The 20,581-nt window shown below is 47.9% G+C and overlaps 1 protein-coding gene across 1 annotated transcript in view; it reads right to left on the bottom strand.

The window, feature by feature from the left end:
• Positions 1–20,581, bottom strand: part of AKAP6 (A-kinase anchoring protein 6) — a 606,671-nt gene that overhangs the window by 394,751 nt on the left and 191,339 nt on the right. The gene's annotated exons all lie outside the window — the stretch shown is intronic.

Below are 20,581 nucleotides of genomic sequence, written 5' to 3'. Positions count from 1 at the left end.
TATAATCAGTCATTGAGCGCAGCCTTCTAACTCAGTACATGTGCACTAAGCTCAGGTACTGTGACGTGCACTATCAATGTGACATCACCGCACTATAATCAGTCACTGAGCGCAGCCTTCTAACTCAGTACATGTGCACTAAGCTCAGGTACTGTGACGTGCACTATCAATGTGACATCACCGCACTATAATCAGTCACTAAGCGCAGCCTTCTAACTCAGTGCATGTGCTCTAAGCTCAGGTACTGTGATGTGCACTATCAATGTGACATCACCGCACTATAATCAGTCACTGAGCGCAGCCTTCTAATTCAGTGCATGTGCACTAAGGTCAGGTACTGTGACGTGCACTATCAATGGGGCATCACCGCACTATAATCAGTCAATGAGCGCAGCCTTCTAACTCAGTACATGTGCACTAAGCTCAGGTACTGTGACGTGCACTATCAATGTGACATCACCGCACTATAATCAGTCACTGAGCGCAGCCTTCTAACTCAGTACATGTGCACTAAGCTCAGGTACTGTGACATGCACTATCAATGTGACATCACCGCACTATAATCAGTCACTGAGCGCAGCCTTCTAACTCAGTACATGTGCACTAAGCTCATGTACTGTGATGTGCACTATCAATGTGACATCACCGCACTATAGCCAGTCACTGAGCGCAGCCTTCTAACTCAGCGCGTGTGCACTAAGCTCGTGTACTGTGACGTGCACTATCAATGTGACATCACCGCACTATAGCCAGTCACTGAGCGCAGCCTTCTAACTCAGCGCATGTGCACTAAGCTCAGGTACTGTGATGTGCACTATCAATGTGACATCACCGCACTATAGCCAGTAACTGAGCGCAGCCTTCTAACTCAGCGCATGTGCACTAAGCTCGTGTACTGTGACGTGCACTATCAATGTGACATCACCGCACTATAGCCAGTCACTGAGCGCAGCCTTCTAACTCAGCGCATGTGCACTAAGCTCAGGTACTGTGACGTGCACTATCAATGTGACATCACCGCACTATAGCCAGTCACTGAGTGCAGCCTTCTAAATCAGCGCATGTGCACTAAGCTCATGTACTGTGATGTGCACTAGCAATGTGACATCACCGCACTATAATCAGTCACTGAGTGCAGCCTTCTAACTCAGTGCATGTGCACTAAGCTCAGGTACTGTGACGTGCACTATCAATGGGGCATCACCACACTATAATCAGTCACTGAGCGCAGCCTTCTAACTCAGTACATGTGCACTAAGCTCAGGTACTGTGACATGCACTATCAATGTGACATCACCGCACTATAGCCAGTCACTGAGCGCAGCCTTCTAACTCAGTACATGTGCACTAAGCTCAGGTACTGTGACATGCACTATCAATGTGACATCACCGCACTATAGCCAGTCACTGAGCGCAGCCTTCTAACTCAGCGCATGTGCACTAAGCTCAGGTACTGTGACATGCACTATCAATGTGACATCACCGCACTATAGCCAGTCACTGAGCGCAGCCTTCTAACTCAGCGCATGTGCACTAAGCTCGTGTACTGTGACGTGCACTATCAATGTGACATCACCGCACTATAGCCAGTCACTGAGCGCAGCCTTCTAACTCAGCGCATGTGCACTAAGCTCAGGTACTGTGACATGCACTATCAATGTGACATCACCGCACTATAGCCAGTCACTGAGCGCAGCCTTCTAACTCAGCGCATGTGCACTAAGCTCATGTACTGTGACGTGCACTATCAATGTGACATCACCGCACTATAATCAGTCACTGAGCGCAGCCTTCTAACTCAGTACATGTGCACTAAGCTCATGTACTGTGACGTGCACTATCAATGTGACATCACCGCATTATAATCAGTCACTGAGCACAGCCTTCTAACTCAGTGCATGTGCACTAAGCTCAGGTACTGTGACGTGCACTATCAATGTGACATCACCGCACTATAGACAGTCACTGAGTGCAGCCTTCTAACTCAGTTCATGTGCACTAAGTTCAGGTACTGTGACGTGCACTATCAATGTGACATCACCGCACTATAGCCAGTCACTGAGCGCAGCCTTCTAACTCAGCGCATGTGCACTAAGCTCATGTACTGTGATGTGCACTATCAATGTGACATCACCGCACTATAATCAGTCACTGAGTGCAGCCTTCTAACTCAGTGCATGTGCACTAAGTTCAGGTACTGTGACGTGCACTATCAATGTGACATCACCGCACTATAGCCAGTCACTGAGCGCAGCCTTCTAACTCAGTGCATGTGCACTAAGCTAAGGTACTGTGACGTGCACTATCAATGGGGCATCACCGCACTATAATCAGTCACTGAGCGCAGCCTTCTAACTCAGTGCATGTGCACTAAGCTCAGGTACTGTGACATGCACTATCAATGTGACATCACCGCACTATAATCAGTCACTGAGTGCAGCCTTCTAACTCAGTGCATGTGCACTAAGTTCAGGTACTGTGACGTGCACTATCAATGGGGCATCACCGCACTATAATCAGTCACTGAGCGCAGCCTTCTAACTCAGTGCATGTGCACTAAGTTCAGGTACTGTGACGTGCACTATCAATGGGGCATCACCACACTATAATCAGTCACTGAGTGCAGCCTTCTGACTCAGTGCATGTGCACTAAGCTCATGCACTGTGATGTGCACTATCAATGTGGCATCACCGCACTATAGCCAGTCACTGAGCGCAGCCTCCTAACTCAGTGCATGTGCACTAAGCTCATGTACTGTGACGTGCACTATAAATGTGGCATCACCGCACTATAGACAGTCACTGAGCGCAGCCTTCTAACTCAGCGCATGTGCACTAAGCTCATGTACTGTGACATGCACTATCAATGTGACATCACCGCACTATAATTAGTCACTGAGCGCAGCCTTCTAACTCAGTACATGTGCACTAAGCTCATGTACTGTGACGTGCACTATCAATGTGACATCACCACACTATAGCCAGTCACTGAGCGCAGCCTTCTAACTCAGTACATGTGCACTAAGCTCAGGTACTGTGACGTGCACTATCAATGGGGCATCACCGCACTATAATCAGTCATTGAGCGCAGCCTTCTAACTCAGTGCATGTGCACTAAGCTCAGGTACTGTGACGTGCACTATCAATGTGACATCACCGCACTATAGCCAGTCACTGAGTGCAGCCTTCTAAATCAGCGCATGTGCACTAAGCTCATGTACTGTGATGTGCACTAGCAATGTGACATCACCGCACTATAATCAGTCACTGAGTGCAGCCTTCTAACTCAGTGCATGTGCACTAAGCTCAGGTACTGTGACGTGCACTATCAATGGGGCATCACCACACTATAATCAGTCACTGAGCGCAGCCTTCTAACTCAGTACATGTGCACTAAGCTCAGGTACTGTGACATGCACTATCAATGTGACATCACCGCACTATAGCCAGTCACTGAGCGCAGCCTTCTAACTCAGTACATGTGCACTAAGCTCAGGTACTGTGACGTGCACTATCAATGTGACATCACCGCACTATAATCAGTCACTGAGCGCAGCCTTCTAACTCAGTACATGTGCACTAAGCTCAGGTACTGTGGCATGCACTATCAATGTGACATCACCGCACTATAGCCAGTCACTGAGCGCAGCCTTCTAACTCAGTACATGTGCACTAAGCTCAGGTACTGTGACATGCACTATCAATGTGACATCACCGCACTATAGCCAGTCACTGAGCGCAGCCTTCTAACTCAGCGCATGTGCACTAAGCTCAGGTACTGTGATGTGCACTATCAATGTGACATCACCGCACTATAGCCAGTCACTGAGCGCAGCCTTCTAACTCAGTACATGTGCACTAAGCTCAGGTACTGTGACATGCACTATCAATGTGACATCACCGCACTATAGCCAGTCACTGAGCGCAGCCTTCTAACTCAGTACATGTGCACTAAGCTCAGGTACTGTGACGTGCACTATCAATGTGACATCACCGCACTATAATCAGTCACTGAGCGCAGCCTTCTAACTCAGTACATGTGCACTAAGCTCAGGTACTGTGACGTGCACTATCAATGTGACATCACCGCACTATAGCCAGTCACTGAGCGCAGCCTTCTAACTCAGTACATGTGCACTAAGCTCAGGTACTGTGACATGCACTATCAATGTGACATCACCGCACTATAGCCAGTCACTGAGCGCAGCCTTCTAACTCACCGCATGTGCACTAAGCTCAGGTACTGTGATGTGCACTATCAATGTGACATCACCGCACTATAGCCAGTCACTGAGCGCAGCCTTCTAACTCAGTACATGTGCACTAAGCTCAGGTACTGTGACGTGCACTATCAATGTGACATCACCGCACTACAATCAGTCACTGAGCGCAGCCTTCTAACTCAGTACATGTGCACTAAGCTCAGGTACTGTGACATGCACTATCAATGTGACATCACCGCACTATAGCCAGTCACTGAGCGCAGCCTTCTAACTCAGTACATGTGCACTAAGCTCAGGTACTGTGACATGCACTATCAATGTGACATCACCGCACTATAGCCAGTCACTGAGCGCAGCCTTCTAACTCAGTACATGTGCACTAAGCTCATGTACTGTGATGTGCACTATCAATGTGACATCACCGCACTATAGCCAGTCACTGAGCGCAGCCTTCTAACTCAGCGCGTGTGCACTAAGCTCGTGTACTGTGACGTGCACTATCAATGTGACATCACCGCACTATAGCCAGTCACTGAGCGCAGCCTTCTAACTCAGCGCATGTGCACTAAGCTCAGGTACTGTGATGTGCACTATCAATGTGACATCACCGAACTATAGCCAGTCACTGAGCGCAGCCTTCTAACTCAGCGCATGTGCACTAAGCTCGTGTACTGTGACGTGCACTATCAATGTGACATCACCGCACTATAGCCAGTCACTGAGCGCAGCCTTCTAACTCAGCGCATGTGCACTAAGCTCAGGTACTGTGACGTGCACTATCAATGTGACATCACCGCACTATAGCCAGTCACTGAGTGCAGCCTTCTAAATCAGCGCATGTGCACTAAGCTCATGTACTGTGATGTGCACTAGCAATGTGACATCACCGCACTATAATCAGTCACTGAGTGCAGCCTTCTAACTCAGTGCATGTGCACTAAGCTCAGGTACTGTGACGTGCACTATCAATGGGGCATCACCACACTATAATCAGTCACTGAGCGCAGCCTTCTAACTCAGTACATGTGCACTAAGCTCAGGTACTGTGACATGCACTATCAATGTGACATCACCGCACTATAGCCAGTCACTGAGCGCAGCCTTCTAACTCAGTACATGTGCACTAAGCTCAGGTACTGTGACATGCACTATCAATGTGACATCACCGCACTATAGCCAGTCACTGAGCGCAGCCTTCTAACTCAGCGCATGTGCACTAAGCTCAGGTACTGTGATGTGCACTATCAATGTGACATCACCGCACTATAGCCAGTCACTGAGCGCAGCCTTCTAACTCAGCGCATGTGCACTAAGCTCAGGTACTGTGACATGCACTATCAATGTGACATCACCGCACTATAGCCAGTCACTGAGCGCAGCCTTCTAACTCAGCGCATGTGCACTAAGCTCATGTACTGTGACGTGCACTATCAATGTGACATCACCGCACTATAATCAGTCACTGAGCGCAGCCTTCTAACTCAGTACATGTGCACTAAGCTCATGTACTGTGACGTGCACTATCAATGTGACATCACCGCATTATAATCAGTCACTGAGCACAGCCTTCTAACTCAGTGCATGTGCACTAAGCTCAGGTACTGTGACGTGCACTATCAATGTGACATCACCGCACTATAGACAGTCACTGAGTGCAGCCTTCTAACTCAGTTCATGTGCACTAAGTTCAGGTACTGTGACGTGCACTATCAATGTGACATCACCGCACTATAGCCAGTCACTGAGCGCAGCCTTCTAACTCAGCGCATGTGCACTAAGCTCATGTACTGTGATGTGCACTATCAATGTGACATCACCGCACTATAATCAGTCACTGAGTGCAGCCTTCTAACTCAGTGCATGTGCACTAAGTTCAGGTACTGTGACGTGCACTATCAATGTGACATCACCGCACTATAGCCAATCACTGAGCGCAGCCTTCTAACTCAGTGCATGTGCACTAAGCTAAGGTACTGTGACGTGCACTATCAATGGGGCATCACCGCACTATAATCAGTCACTGAGCGCAGCCTTCTAAATCAGTGCATGTGCACTAAGCTCAGGTACTGTGACATGCACTATCAATGTGACATCACCGCACTATAATCAGTCACTGAGTGCAGCCTTCTAACTCAGTGCATGTGCACTAAGTTCAGGTACTGTGACGTGCACTATCAATGGGGCATCACCGCACTATAATCAGTCACTGAGCGCAGCCTTCTAACTCAGTGCATGTGCACTAAGTTCAGGTACTGTGACGTGCACTATCAATGGGGCATCACCACACTATAATCAGTCACTGAGTGCAGCCTTCTGACTCAGTGCATGTGCACTAAGCTCATGCACTGTGATGTGCACTATCAATGTGGCATCACCGCACTATAGCCAGTCACTGAGCGCAGCCTCCTAACTCAGTGCATGTGCACTAAGCTCATTTACTGTGACGTGCACTATAAATGTGGCATCACCGCACTATAGACAGTCACTGAGCGCAGCCTTCTAACTCAGCGCATGTGCACTAAGCTCATGTACTGTGACATGCACTTTCAATGTGACATCACCGCACTATAATTAGTCACTGAGCGCAGCCTTCTAACTCAGTACATGTGCACTAAGCTCATGTACTGTGACGTGCACTATCAATGTGACATCACCACACTATAGCCAGTCACTGAGCGCAGCCTTCTAACTCAGTACATGTGCACTAAGCTCAGGTACTGTGACGTGCACTATCAATGGGGCATCACCGCACTATAATCAGTCATTGAGCGCAGCCTTCTAACTCAGTGCATGTGCACTAAGCTCAGGTACTGTGACGTGCACTATCAATGTGACATCACCGCACTATAGCCAGTCTCCTGAGTGCAGCCTTCTAAATCAGCGCATGTGCACTAAGCTCATGTACTGTGATGTGCACTAGCAATGTGACATCACCGCACTATAATCAGTCACTGAGTGCAGCCTTCTAACTCAGTGCATGTGCACTAAGCTCAGGTACTGTGACGTGCACTATCAATGGGGCATCACCACACTATAATCAGTCACTGAGCGCAGCCTTCTAACTCAGTACATGTGCACTAAGCTCAGGTACTGTGACATGCACTATCAATGTGACATCACCGCACTATAGCCAGTCACTGAGCGCAGCCTTCTAACTCAGTACATGTGCACTAAGCTCAGGTACTGTGACGTGCACTATCAATGTGACATCACCGCACTATAATCAGTCACTGAGCGCAGCCTTCTAACTCAGTACATGTGCACTAAGCTCGTGTACTGTGACGTGCACTATCAATGTGACATCACCGCACTATAGCCAGTCACTGAGCGCAGCCTTCTAACTCAGTACATGTGCACTAAGCTCAGGTACTGTGACATGCACTATCAATGTGACATCACCGCACTATAGCCAGTCACTGAGCGCAGCCTTCTAACTCAGCGCATGTGCACTAAGTTCAGGTACTGTGACGTGCACTATCAATGTGACATCACCGCACTATAGCCAGTCACTGAGCGCAGCCTTCTAACTCAGCGCATGTGCACTAAGCTCATGTACTGTGATGTGCACTATCAATGTGACATCACCGCACTATAATCAGTCACTGAGTGCAGCCTTCTAACTCAGTGCATGTGCACTAAGTTCAGGTACTGTGACGTGCACTATCAATGTGACATCACCGCACTATAGCCAGTCACTGAGCGCAGCCTTCTAACTCAGTGCTTGTGCACTAAGCTCAGGTACTGTGACGTGCACTATCAATGGGGCATCACCGCACTATAATTAGTCACTGAGCGCAGCCTTCTAACTCAGTGCATGTGCACTAAGCTCAGGTACTGTGACATGCACTATCAATGTGACATCACCGCACTATAATCAGTCACTGAGTGCAGCCTTCTAACTCAGTGCATGTGCACTAAGTTCAGGTACTGTGACGTGCACTATCAATGGGGCATCACCGCACTATAATCAGTCACTGAGCGCAGCCTTCTAACTCAGTGCATGTGCACTAAGTTCAGGTACTGTGACGTGCACTATCAATGGGGCATCACCACACTATAATCAGTCACTGAGTGCAGCCTTCTGACTCAGTGCATGTGCACTAAGCTCATGCACTGTGATGTGCACTATCAATGTGGCATCACCGCACTATAGCCAGTCACTGAGCGCAGCCTCCTAACTCAGTGCATGTGCACTAAGATCATGTACTGTGACGTGCACTATAAATGTGGCATCACCGCACTATAGACAGTCACTGAGCGCAGCCTTCTAACTCAGCGCATGTGCACTAAGCTCATGTACTGTGACATGCACTATCAATGTGACATCACCGCACTATAATTAGTCACTGAGCGCAGCCTTCTAACTCAGTACATGTGCACTAAGCTCATGTACTGTGACGTGCACTATCAATGTGACATCACCACACTATAGCCAGTCACTGAGCGCAGCCTTCTAACTCAGTACATGTGCACTAAGCTCAGGTACTGTGACGTGCACTATCAATGGGGCATCACCGCACTATAATCAGTCATTGAGCGCACCCTTCTAACTCAGTGCATGTGCACTAAGCTCAGGTACTGTGACATGCACTATCAATGTGACATCACCGCACTATAATCAGTCACTGAGTGCAGCCTTCTAACTCAGTGCACATGCACTATCAATGTGACATCACCGCACTATAGCCAGTCACTGAGCGCAGCCTTCTAACTAAGTGCATGTGCACTAAGCTCATGTACTGTGACGTGTACTATCAATGTGACATCACCGCACTATAGCCAGTCACTGAGCGCAGCCTTCTAAATCAGCGCATGTGCACTAAGCTCATGTACTGTGATGTGCACTAGCAATGTGACATCACCGCACTATAATCAGTCACTGAGTGCAGCCTTCTAACTCAGTGCATGTGCACTAAGCTCAGGTACTGTGACGTGCACTATCAATGGGGCATCACCACACTATAATCAGTCACTGAGCGCAGCCTTCTAACTCAGTACATGTGCACTAAGCTCAGGTACTGTGACATGCACTATCAATGTGACATCACCGCACTATAGCCAGTCACTGAGCGCAGCCTTCTAACTCAGTACATGTGCACTAAGCTCAGGTACTGTGACATGCACTATCAATGTGACATCACCGCACTATAGCCAGTCACTGAGCGCAGCCTTCTAACTCAGTACATGTGCACTAAGCTCAGGTACTGTGACGTGCACTATCAATGTGACATCACCGCACTATAATCAGTCACTGAGCGCAGCCTTCTAACTCAGTACATGTGCACTAAGCTCGTGTACTGTGACGTGCACTATCAATGTGACATCACCGCACTATAGCCAGTCACTGAGCGCAGCCTTCTAACTCAGTACATGTGCACTAAGCTCAGGTACTGTGACATGCACTATCAATGTGACATCACCGCACTATAGCCAGTCACTGAGCGCAGCCTTCTAACTCAGCGCATGTGCACTAAGTTCAGGTACTGTGACGTGCACTATCAATGTGACATCACCGCACTATAGCCAGTCACTGAGCGCAGCCTTCTAACTCAGCGCATGTGCACTAAGCTCATGTACTGTGATGTGCACTATCAATGTGACATCACCGCACTATAATCAGTCACTGAGTGCAGCCTTCTAACTCAGTGCATGTGCACTAAGTTCAGGTACTGTGACGTGCACTATCAATGTGACATCACCGCACTATAGCCAGTCACTGAGCGCAGCCTTCTAACTCAGTGCATGTGCACTAAGCTCAGGTACTGTGACGTGCACTATCAATGGGGCATCACCGCACTATAATTAGTCACTGAGCGCAGCCTTCTAACTCAGTGCATGTGCACTAAGCTCAGGTACTGTGACATGCACTATCAATGTGACATCACCGCACTATAATCAGTCACTGAGTGCAGCCTTCTAACTCAGTGCATGTGCACTAAGTTCAGGTACTGTGACGTGCACTATCAATGGGGCATCACCGCACTATAATCAGTCACTGAGCGCAGCCTTCTAACTCAGTGCATGTGCACTAAGTTCAGGTACTGTGACGTGCACTATCAATGGGGCATCACCACACTATAATCAGTCACTGAGTGCAGCCTTCTGACTCAGTGCATGTGCACTAAGCTCATGCACTGTGATGTGCACTATCAATGTGGCATTACCGCACTATAGCCAGTCACTGAGCGCAGCCTCCTAACTCAGTGCATGTGCACTAAGATCATGTACTGTGACGTGCACTATAAATGTGGCATCACCGCACTATAGACAGTCACTGAGCGCAGCCTTCTAACTCAGCGCATGTGCACTAAGCTCATGTACTGTGACATGCACTATCAATGTGACATCACCGCACTATAATTAGTCACTGAGCGCAGCCTTCTAACTCAGTACATGTGCACTAAGCTCATGTACTGTGACGTGCACTATCAATGTGACATCACCACACTATAGCCAGTCACAGAGCGCAGCCTTCTAACTCAGTACATGTGCACTAAGCTCAGGTACTGTGACGTGCACTATCAATGGGGCATCACCGCACTATAATCAGTCATTGAGCGCACACTTCTAACTCAGTGCATGTGCACTAAGCTCAGGTACTGTGACATGCACTATCAATGTGACATCCCCGCACTATAATCAGTCACTGAGTGCAGCCTTCTAACTCAGTGCACATGCACTATCAATGTGACATCACCGCACTATAGCCAGTCACTGAGCGCAGCCTTCTAACTAAGTGCATGTGCACTAAGCTCATGTACTGTGACGTGTACTATCAATGTGACATCACCGCACTATAGCCAGTCACTGAGCGCAGCCTTTAACTCAGTGCATGTGCACTAAGCTCAGGTACTGTGACGTGCACTATCAATGTGGCATCACCGCACTATAGCCAGTCATTGAGTGCAGCCTTCTAACTCAGTGCATGTGCACTAAGCTCAGGTACTGTGACGTGCACTATCAATGGGGCATCACCACACTATAATCAGTCACTGAGCGCAGCCTTCTAACTCAGTACATGTGCACTAAGCTCAGGTACTGTGACATGCACTATCAATGTGACATCACCGCACTATAGCCAGTCACTGAGCGCAGCCTTCTAACTCAGTACATGTGCACTAAGCTCAGGTACTGTGACGTGCACTATCAATGTGACATCACCGCACTATAATCAGTCACTGAGCGCAGCCTTCTAACTCAGTACATGTGCACTAAGCTCGTGTACTGTGACGTGCACTATCAATGTGACATCACCGCACTATAGCCAGTCACTGAGCGCAGCCTTCTAACTCAGTACATGTGCACTAAGCTCAGGTACTGTGACATGCACTATCAATGTGACATCACCGCACTATAGCCAGTCACTGAGCGCAGCCTTCTAACTCAGCGCATGTGCACTAAGTTCAGGTACTGTGACGTGCACTATCAATGTGACATCACCGCACTATAGCCAGTCACTGAGCGCAGCCTTCTAACTCAGCGCATGTGCACTAAGCTCATGTACTGTGATGTGCACTATCAATGTGACATCACCGCACTATAATCAGTCACTGAGTGCAGCCTTCTAACTCAGTGCATGTGCACTAAGTTCAGGTACTGTGACGTGCACTATCAATGTGACATCACCGCACTATAGCCAGTCACTGAGCGCAGCCTTCTAACTCAGTGCATGTGCACTAAGCTCAGGTACTGTGACGTGCACTATCAATGGGGCATCACCGCACTATAATCAGTCACTGAGCGCAGCCTTCTAACTCAGTGCATGTGCACTAAGCTCAGGTACTGTGACATGCACTATCAATGTGACATCACCGCACTATAATCAGTCACTGAGTGCAGCCTTCTAACTCAGTGCATGTGCACTAAGTTCAGGTACTGTGACGTGCACTATCAATGGGGCATCACCGCACTATAATCAGTCACTGAGCGCAGCCTTCTAACTCAGTGCATGTGCACTAAGTTCAGGTACTGTGACGTGCACTATCAATGGGGCATCACCACACTATAATCAGTCACTGAGTGCAGCCTTCTGACTCAGTGCATGTGCACTAAGCTCATGCACTGTGATGTGCACTATCAATGTGGCATCACCGCACTATAGCCAGTCACTGAGCGCAGCCTCCTAACTCAGTGCATGTGCACTAAGATCATGTACTGTGACGTGCACTATAAATGTGGCATCACCGCACTTTAGACAGTCACTGAGCGCAGCCTTCTAACTCAGCGCATGTGCACTAAGCTCATGTACTGTGACATGCACTATCAATGTGACATCACCGCACTATAATTAGTCACTGAGCGCAGCCTTCTAACTCAGTACATGTGCACTAAGCTCATGTACTGTGACGTGCACTATCAATGTGACATCACCACACTATAGCCAGTCACTGAGCGCAGCCTTCTAACTCAGTACATGTGCACTAAGCTCAGGTACTGTGACGTGCACTATCAATGGGGCATCACCGCACTATAATCAGTCATTGAGCGCACCCTTCTAACTCAGTGCATGTGCACTAAGCTCAGGTACTGTGACATGCACTATCAATGTGACATCACCGCACTATAATCAGTCACTGAGTGCAGCCTTCTAACTCAGTGCACATGCACTATCAATGTGACATCACCGCACTATAGCCAGTCACTGAGCGCAGCCTTCTAACTCAGTGCATGTGCACTAAGCTCATGTACTGTGACGTGTACTATCAATGTGACATCACCGCACTATAGCCAGTCACTGAGCGCAGCCTTTAACTCAGTGCATGTGCACTAAGCTCAGGTACTGTGACGTGCACTATCAATGTGGCATCACCGCACTATAGCCAGTCATTGAGTGCAGCCTTCTAACTCAGTGCATGTGCACTAAGCTCAGGTACTGTGACGTGCACTATCAATGTGGCATCACCGCACTATAGACAGTCACTGAGCGCAGCCTTCTAACTCAGTGCATGTGCACTAAGCTCAGGTACTGTGACGTGCACTATCAATGTGGCATCACCGCACTATAATCAGTCACTGAGCACAGCCTTCTAACTCAGTACATGTGCACTAAGCTCAGGTACTGTGATGTGCACTATCAATGTGGCATCACCGCACTATAATCAGTCACTGAGCGCAGCCTTCTAACTCAGTACATGTGCACTAAGCTCAGGTACTGTGATGTGCACTATCAATGTGACATCACCGCACTATAATCAGTCACTGAGCGCAGCCTTCTAACTCAGTACATGTGCACTAAGCTCAGGTACTGTGACGTGCACTATCAATGTGACATCACCGCACTATAATCAGTCACTAAGCGCAGCCTTCTAACTCAGTGCATGTGCTCTAAGCTCAGGTACTGTGATGTGCACTATCAATGTGACATCACCGCACTATAATCAGTCACTGAGCGCAGCCTTCTAACTCAGTGCATGTGCACTAAGCTCAGGTACTGTGACGTGCACTATCAATGGGGCATCACCGCACTATAATCAGTCACTGAGCGCAGCCTTCTAACTCAGTACATGTGCACTAAGCTCAGGTACTGTGACATGCACTATCAATGTGACATCACCGCACTATAATCAGTCACTGAGCGCAGCCTTCTAACTCAGCGCGTGTGCACTAAGCTCGTGTACTGTGACGTGCACTATCAATGTGACATCACCGCACTATAGCCAGTCACTGAGCGCAGCCTTCTAACTCAGCGCATGTGCACTAAGCTCAGGTACTGTGATGTGCACTATCAATGTGACATCACAGCACTATAGCCAGTCACTGAGCCAGCCTTCTAACTCAGCGCATGTGCACTAAGCTCGTGTACTGTGACGTGCACTATCAATGTGACATCACTGCACTATAGCCAGTCACTGAGCGCAGCCTTCTAACTCAGCGCATGTGCACTAAGCTCAGGTACTGTGACGTGCACTATCAATGTGACATCACCGCACTATAGCCAGTCACTGAGTGCAGCCTTCTAAATCAGCGCATGTGCACTAAGCTCATGTACTGTGATGTGCACTATCAATGTGACATCACCGCACTATAATCAGTCACTGAGTGCAGCCTTCTAACTCAGTGCATGTGCACTAAGCTCAGGTACTGTGACGTGCACTATCAATGGGGCATCACCACACTATAATCAGTCACTGAGCGCAGCCTTCTAACTCAGTACATGTGCACTAAGCTCAGGTACTGTGACGTGCACTATCAATGTGACATCACCGCACTATAATCAGTCACTGAGCGCAGCCTTCTAACTCAGTACATGTGCACTAAGCTCAGGTACTGTGACATGCACTATCAATGTGACATCACCGCACTATAGCCAGTCACTGAGCGCAGCCTTCTAACTCAGTACATGTGCACTAAGCTCAGGTACTGTGACGTGCACTATCAATGTGACATCACTGCACTATAATCAGTCACTGAGCGCAGCCTTCTAACTCAGTACATGTGCACTAAGCTCAGGTACTGTGACATGCACTATCAATGTGACATCACCGCACTATAGCCAGTCACTGAGCGCAGCCTTCTAACTCAGTACATGTGCACTAAGCTCAGGTACTGTGACATGCACTATCAATGTGACATCACCGCACTATAGCCAGTCACTGAGTGCAGCCTTCTAACTCAGCGCATGTGCACTAAGCTCAGGTACTGTGATGTGCACTATCAATGTGACATCACCGCACTATAGCCAGTCACTGAGCGCAGCCTTCTAACTCAGCGCATGTGCACTAAGCTCGTGTACTGTGACGTGCACTATCAATGTGACATCACCGCACTATAGCCAGTCACTGAGCGCAGCCTTCTAACTCAGCGCATGTGCACTAAGCTCAGGTACTGTGACATGCACTATCAATGTGACATCACCGCACTATAGCCAGTCACTGAGCGCAGCCTTCTAACTCAGTACATGTGCACTAAGCTCATGTACTGTGACGTGCACTATCAATGTGACATCATCGCATTATAATCAGTCACTGAGCACAGCCTTCTAACTCAGTGCATGTGCACTAAGCTCAGGTACTGTGACGTGCACCATCAATGTGACATCATCGCATTATAATCAGTCACTGAGCACAGCTTTCTAACTCAGTGCATGTGCACTAAGCTCAGGTACTGTGACGTGCACTATCAATGGGGCATCACCGCACTATAATCAGTCACTGAGCGCAGCCTTCTAACTCAGTGCATGTGCACTAAGCTCAGGTACTGTGACATGCACTATCAATGTGACATCACCGCACTATAATCAGTCACTGAGTGCAGCCTTCTAACTCAGTGCATGTGCACTAAGTTCAGGTACTGTGACGTGTACTATCAATGGGGCATCACCGCACTATAATCAGTCACTTAGCGCACCCTTCTAACTCAGTGCATGTGCACTAAGCTCAGGTACTGTGACGTGCACTATCAATGGGGCATCACCACACTATAATCAGTCACTGAGCGCAGCCTTCTAACTCAGTACATGTGCACTAAGCTCAGGTACTGTGACGTGCACTATCAATGTGACATCACCGCACTATAATCAGTCACTGAGCGCAGCCTTCTAACTCAGTACATGTGCACTAAGCTCAGGTACTGTGACATGCACTATCAATGTGACATCACCGCACTATAGCCAGTCACTGAGCGCAGCCTTCTAACTCAGTACATGTGCACTAAGCTCAGGTACTGTGACGTGCACTATCAATGTGACATCACTGCACTATAATCAGTCACTGAGCGCAGCCTTCTAACTCAGTACATGTGCACTAAGCTCAGGTACTGTGACATGCACTATCAATGTGACATCACCGCACTATAGCCAGTCACTGAGCGCAGCCTTCTAACTCAGTACATGTGCACTAAGCTCAGGTACTGTGACATGCACTATCAATGTGACATCACCGCACTATAGCCAGTCACTGAGTGCAGCCTTCTAACTCAGCGCATGTGCACTAAGCTCAGGTACTGTGATGTGCACTATCAATGTGACATCACCGCACTATAGCCAGTCACTGAGCGCAGCCTTCTAACTCAGCGCATGTGCACTAAGCTCGTGTACTGTGACGTGCACTATCAATGTGACATCACCGCACTATAGCCAGTCACTGAGCGCAGCCTTCTAACTCAGCGCATGTGCACTAAGCTCAGGTACTGTGACATGCACTATCAATGTGACATCACCGCACTATAGCCAGTCACTGAGCGCAGCCTTCTAACTCAGCGCATGTGCACTAAGCTCATGTACTGTGACATGCACTATCAATGTGACATCACCGCACTATAATCAGTCACTGAGCGCAGCCTTCTAACTCAGTACATGTGCACTAAGCTCATGTACTGTGACGTGCACTATCAATGTGACATCATCGCATTATAATCAGTCACTGAGCACAGCCTTCTAACTCAGTGCATGTGCACTAAGCTCAGGTACTGTGACGTGCACTATCAATGTGACATCACCGCACTATAGCCAGTCACTGAGTGCAGCCTTCTAACTCAGTTCATGTGCACTAAGTTCAGGTACTGTGACGTGCACTATCAATGTGACATCACCGCACTATAATCAGTCACTGAGTGCAGCCTTCTAACTCAGTGCATGTGCACTAAGTTCAGGTACTGTGACGTGCACTATCAATGTGACATCACCGCACTATAGCCAGTCACTGAGCGCAGCCTTCTAACTCAGTGCATGTGCACTAAGCTCAGGTACTGTGACGTGCACTATCAATGGGGCATCACCGCACTATAATCAGTCACTGAGCGCAGCCTTCTAACTCAGTGCATGTGCACTAAGCTCAGGTACTGTGACATGCACTATCAATGTGACATCACCGCACTATAATCAGTCACTGAGTGCAGCCTTCTAACTCAGTGCATGTGCACTAAGTTCAGGTACTGTGACGTGTACTATCAATGGGGCATCACCGCACTATAATCAGTCACTTAGCGCACCCTTCTAACTCAGTGCATGTGCACTAAGTTCAGGTACTGTGACGTGCACTATCAATGGGGCATCACCACACTATAATCAGTCACTGAGTGCAGCCTTCTAACTCAGTGCACATGCACTATCAATGTGACATCACCGCACTATAGCCAGTCACTGAGCGCAGCCTTCTAACTCAGTGCATGTGCACTAAGCTCAGGTACTGTGACGTGCACTATCAATGTGGCATCACCGCACTATAGCCAGTCATTGAGTGCAGCCTTCTAACTCAGTGCATGTGCACTAAGCTCAGGTACTGTGACGTGCACTATCAATGTGGCTTCACCGCACTATAGACAGTCACTGAGCGCAGCCTTCTAACTCAGTGCATGTGCACTAAGCTCAGGTACTGTGATGTGCACTATCAATGTGGCATCACCGCACTATAATCAGTCACTGAGCGCAGCCTTCTAACTCAGTACATGTGCACTAAGCTCAGGTACTGTGATGTGCACTATCAATGTGGCATCACCGCACTATAATCAGTCACTGAGCGCAGCCTTCTAACTCAGTGCATGTGCACTAAGCTCATGTACTGTGATGTACACTATCAATGTGACATCACCGCACTATAGCCAGTCACTGAGCGCAGCCTTCTAACTCAGTGCATGTGCACTAAGCTCAGGTACTGTGATGTGCACTATCAATGTGACATCACCGCACTATAATCAGTCACTGAACGCAGCCTTCTAACTCAGTGCATGTGCACTAAGCTCAGGTACTGTGATGTGCACTATCAATGTGACATCACCGCACTATAATCAGTCACTGAGCGCAGCCTTCTAACTCAGTGCATGTGCACTAAGCTCAGGTACTGTGACGTGCATTATCAATGTGACATCACCGCACTATAGCCAGTCACTGAGTGCAGCCTTCTAACTCAGTACATGTGCACTAAGCTCAGGTACTGTGACGTGCACTATCAATGGGGCATCACCGTACTATAATCAGTCACTGAGCGCAGCCTTCTAACTCAGTGCATGTGCACTAAGCTCAGGTACTGTGATGTGCACTAGCAATGTGACATCACCGCACTATAGCCAGTCACTGAGCGCAGCCTTCTAACTCAGTGCATGTGCACTAAGCTCAGGTACTGTGACATGCACTATCAATGTGACATCACCGCACTATAGCCAGTCACTGAGCGCAGCCTCCTAACTCAGTTCATGTGCACTAAGTTCAGGTACTGTGATGTGCACTATCAATGTGACATCACCGCACTATAATCAGTCACTGAGCGCAGCCTTCTAACTCAGTGCATGTGCACTAAGCTCAGGTACTCTGACATGCACTATCAATGTGACATCACCGCACTATAGCCAGTCACTGAGCGCAGCCTCCTAACTCAGTTCATGTGCACTAAGTTCAGGTACTGTGATGTGCACTATCAATGTGACATCACCGCACTATAATCAGTCAATGAGCGCAGCCTTCTAACTCAGTGCATGGGCACTAAGCTCAGGTACTGTGAGGTGCACTATCAATGTGACATCACCGCACTATAGCCAGTCACTGAGCGCAGCCTTCTAACTCAGTGCATGTGCACTAAGCTCAGGTACTGTGACGTGCACTATCAATGTGACATCACCGCACTATAGCCAGTCACTGAGCGCAGCCTTCTAACTCAGTGCATGTGCACTACGCTCAGGTACTGTGACATGCACTATCAATGTGACATCACCGCACTATAATCAGTCACTGAGTGCAGCCTTCTAACTCAGTGCATGTGCACTAAGCTTATGTACTGTGATGTGCACTATCAATGTGACATCACCGCACTATAGCCAGTCACTGAGCGCAGCCTTCTAACTCAGTGCATGTGCACTAAGCTCAGGTACTGTGATGTGCACTATCAATGTGACATCACCGCACTATAGCCAGTCACTGAGCGCAGCCTCCTAACTCAGTGCATGTGCACTAAGCTCAGGTACTGTGACGTGCACTATCAATGTGACATCACCGCACTATAGCCAGTCACTGAGTGCAGCCTTCTAACTCAGTGCATGTGCACTAAGCTCAGGTACTGTGACGTGCACTATCAATGTGACATCACCGCACTATAATCAGTCACTGAGCGCAGCCTTCTAACTCAGCGCATGTGCACTAATCTCAGGTACTGTGATGTGCACTATCAATGTGACATCACCGCACTATAATCAGTCACTGAGCGCAGCCTTCTAACTCAGTGCATGTGCACTAAGCTTAGGTACTGTGACGTGCACTATCAATGTGACATCACCGCACTATAGCCAGTCACTGAGTGCAGCCTTCTAACTCAGTACATGTGCACTAAGCTCAGGTACTGTGACGTGCACTAGCAATGTGACATCACCGCACTATAGCCAGTCACTGAGTGCAGTCTTCTAACTCAGTGCATGTGCACTAAGCTCAGGTACTGTGACGTGCAGTGCCAATGTGACATCACTGCTCAGAATGTAGAATTTAAAGAAAAATAAAAACCAAACTGATTTTCACCAAAAATAGTGCCGCACACTTCCACAGGTTATTAATGGTATTGCAGCTTGACCCTATTGCGTTCAATAGAGCTGAGCTGCAATACCAAACACACAGCATGGACAGTTATAGTGCAGTTTCTGGAAGACAGAAGCAACGTTGTTCTAATTTGCAACAGTCTTATGGATCGCACTCGAATCAATGTTGTGCCATGGGGCCCATTTCTTCCTTGGACTGAGTCAGTCCAAGGAATAAAATTGCAGCATGAACGATTTGCATCCAATATTAGGATCCCACTCAACCATGCAGCTCAGTGGGAAATGTGCAGTCTGATTTTAATGGACTGACACAATGGAGAAGATGGAGAATGTTTTTTTCCATCATCTCCTTATCCAAAAAATTGGATCACACAATGATCACACTCTGATCAAACTCTGAAGAAGCACACTACAGGTCCAATCAGTGGCATTTTGTGTCACCTATACTTCATCAAGGTTTACACTTAGTTATTTACAAGTTTTATTCTGAGTTGAAGAATTTTAAACTACATTAGATATTTTTATACGTCTTACACTTGATACAAAAAATTTACATAAATATTGCAAAAGTATAAGATCTTAGGTTCTGATTCATCAAGACCTTTCAAGTGCTGTACACCAAGGCCAGAAAGGTTACTCCAGTCAGGGACTGATTGATATTTCTGGCATAAATTACAATGAATACTTCTTCATGCCCTGTCATGCCTGACCTCTGCCCACTTTTCTTAAAGTTGGCAGAGTTGTCTGGAACTGATGTAAAACACCAAGTCAGAACATTTTTATGACATTTCCATCAGTCTATTTACAGAAATCGGGTGACAATTGCTTGATGAATAAGGCGCTAATAGTTTAGGAGCAATAAGAAAGAGTGAATTTAAAGGATATTCCCACCTTCAGATATGGGT

The sequence above is a fragment of the Ranitomeya imitator genome, chromosome 1 (assembly GCF_032444005.1).
Source record: "Ranitomeya imitator isolate aRanImi1 chromosome 1, aRanImi1.pri, whole genome shotgun sequence".
Classification (NCBI taxonomy): Eukaryota; Metazoa; Chordata; class Amphibia; order Anura; family Dendrobatidae; genus Ranitomeya; species Ranitomeya imitator.
Note: the sequence above shows the minus strand (reverse complement) of the source record. Positions and strands in the feature narration are given on the sequence as shown.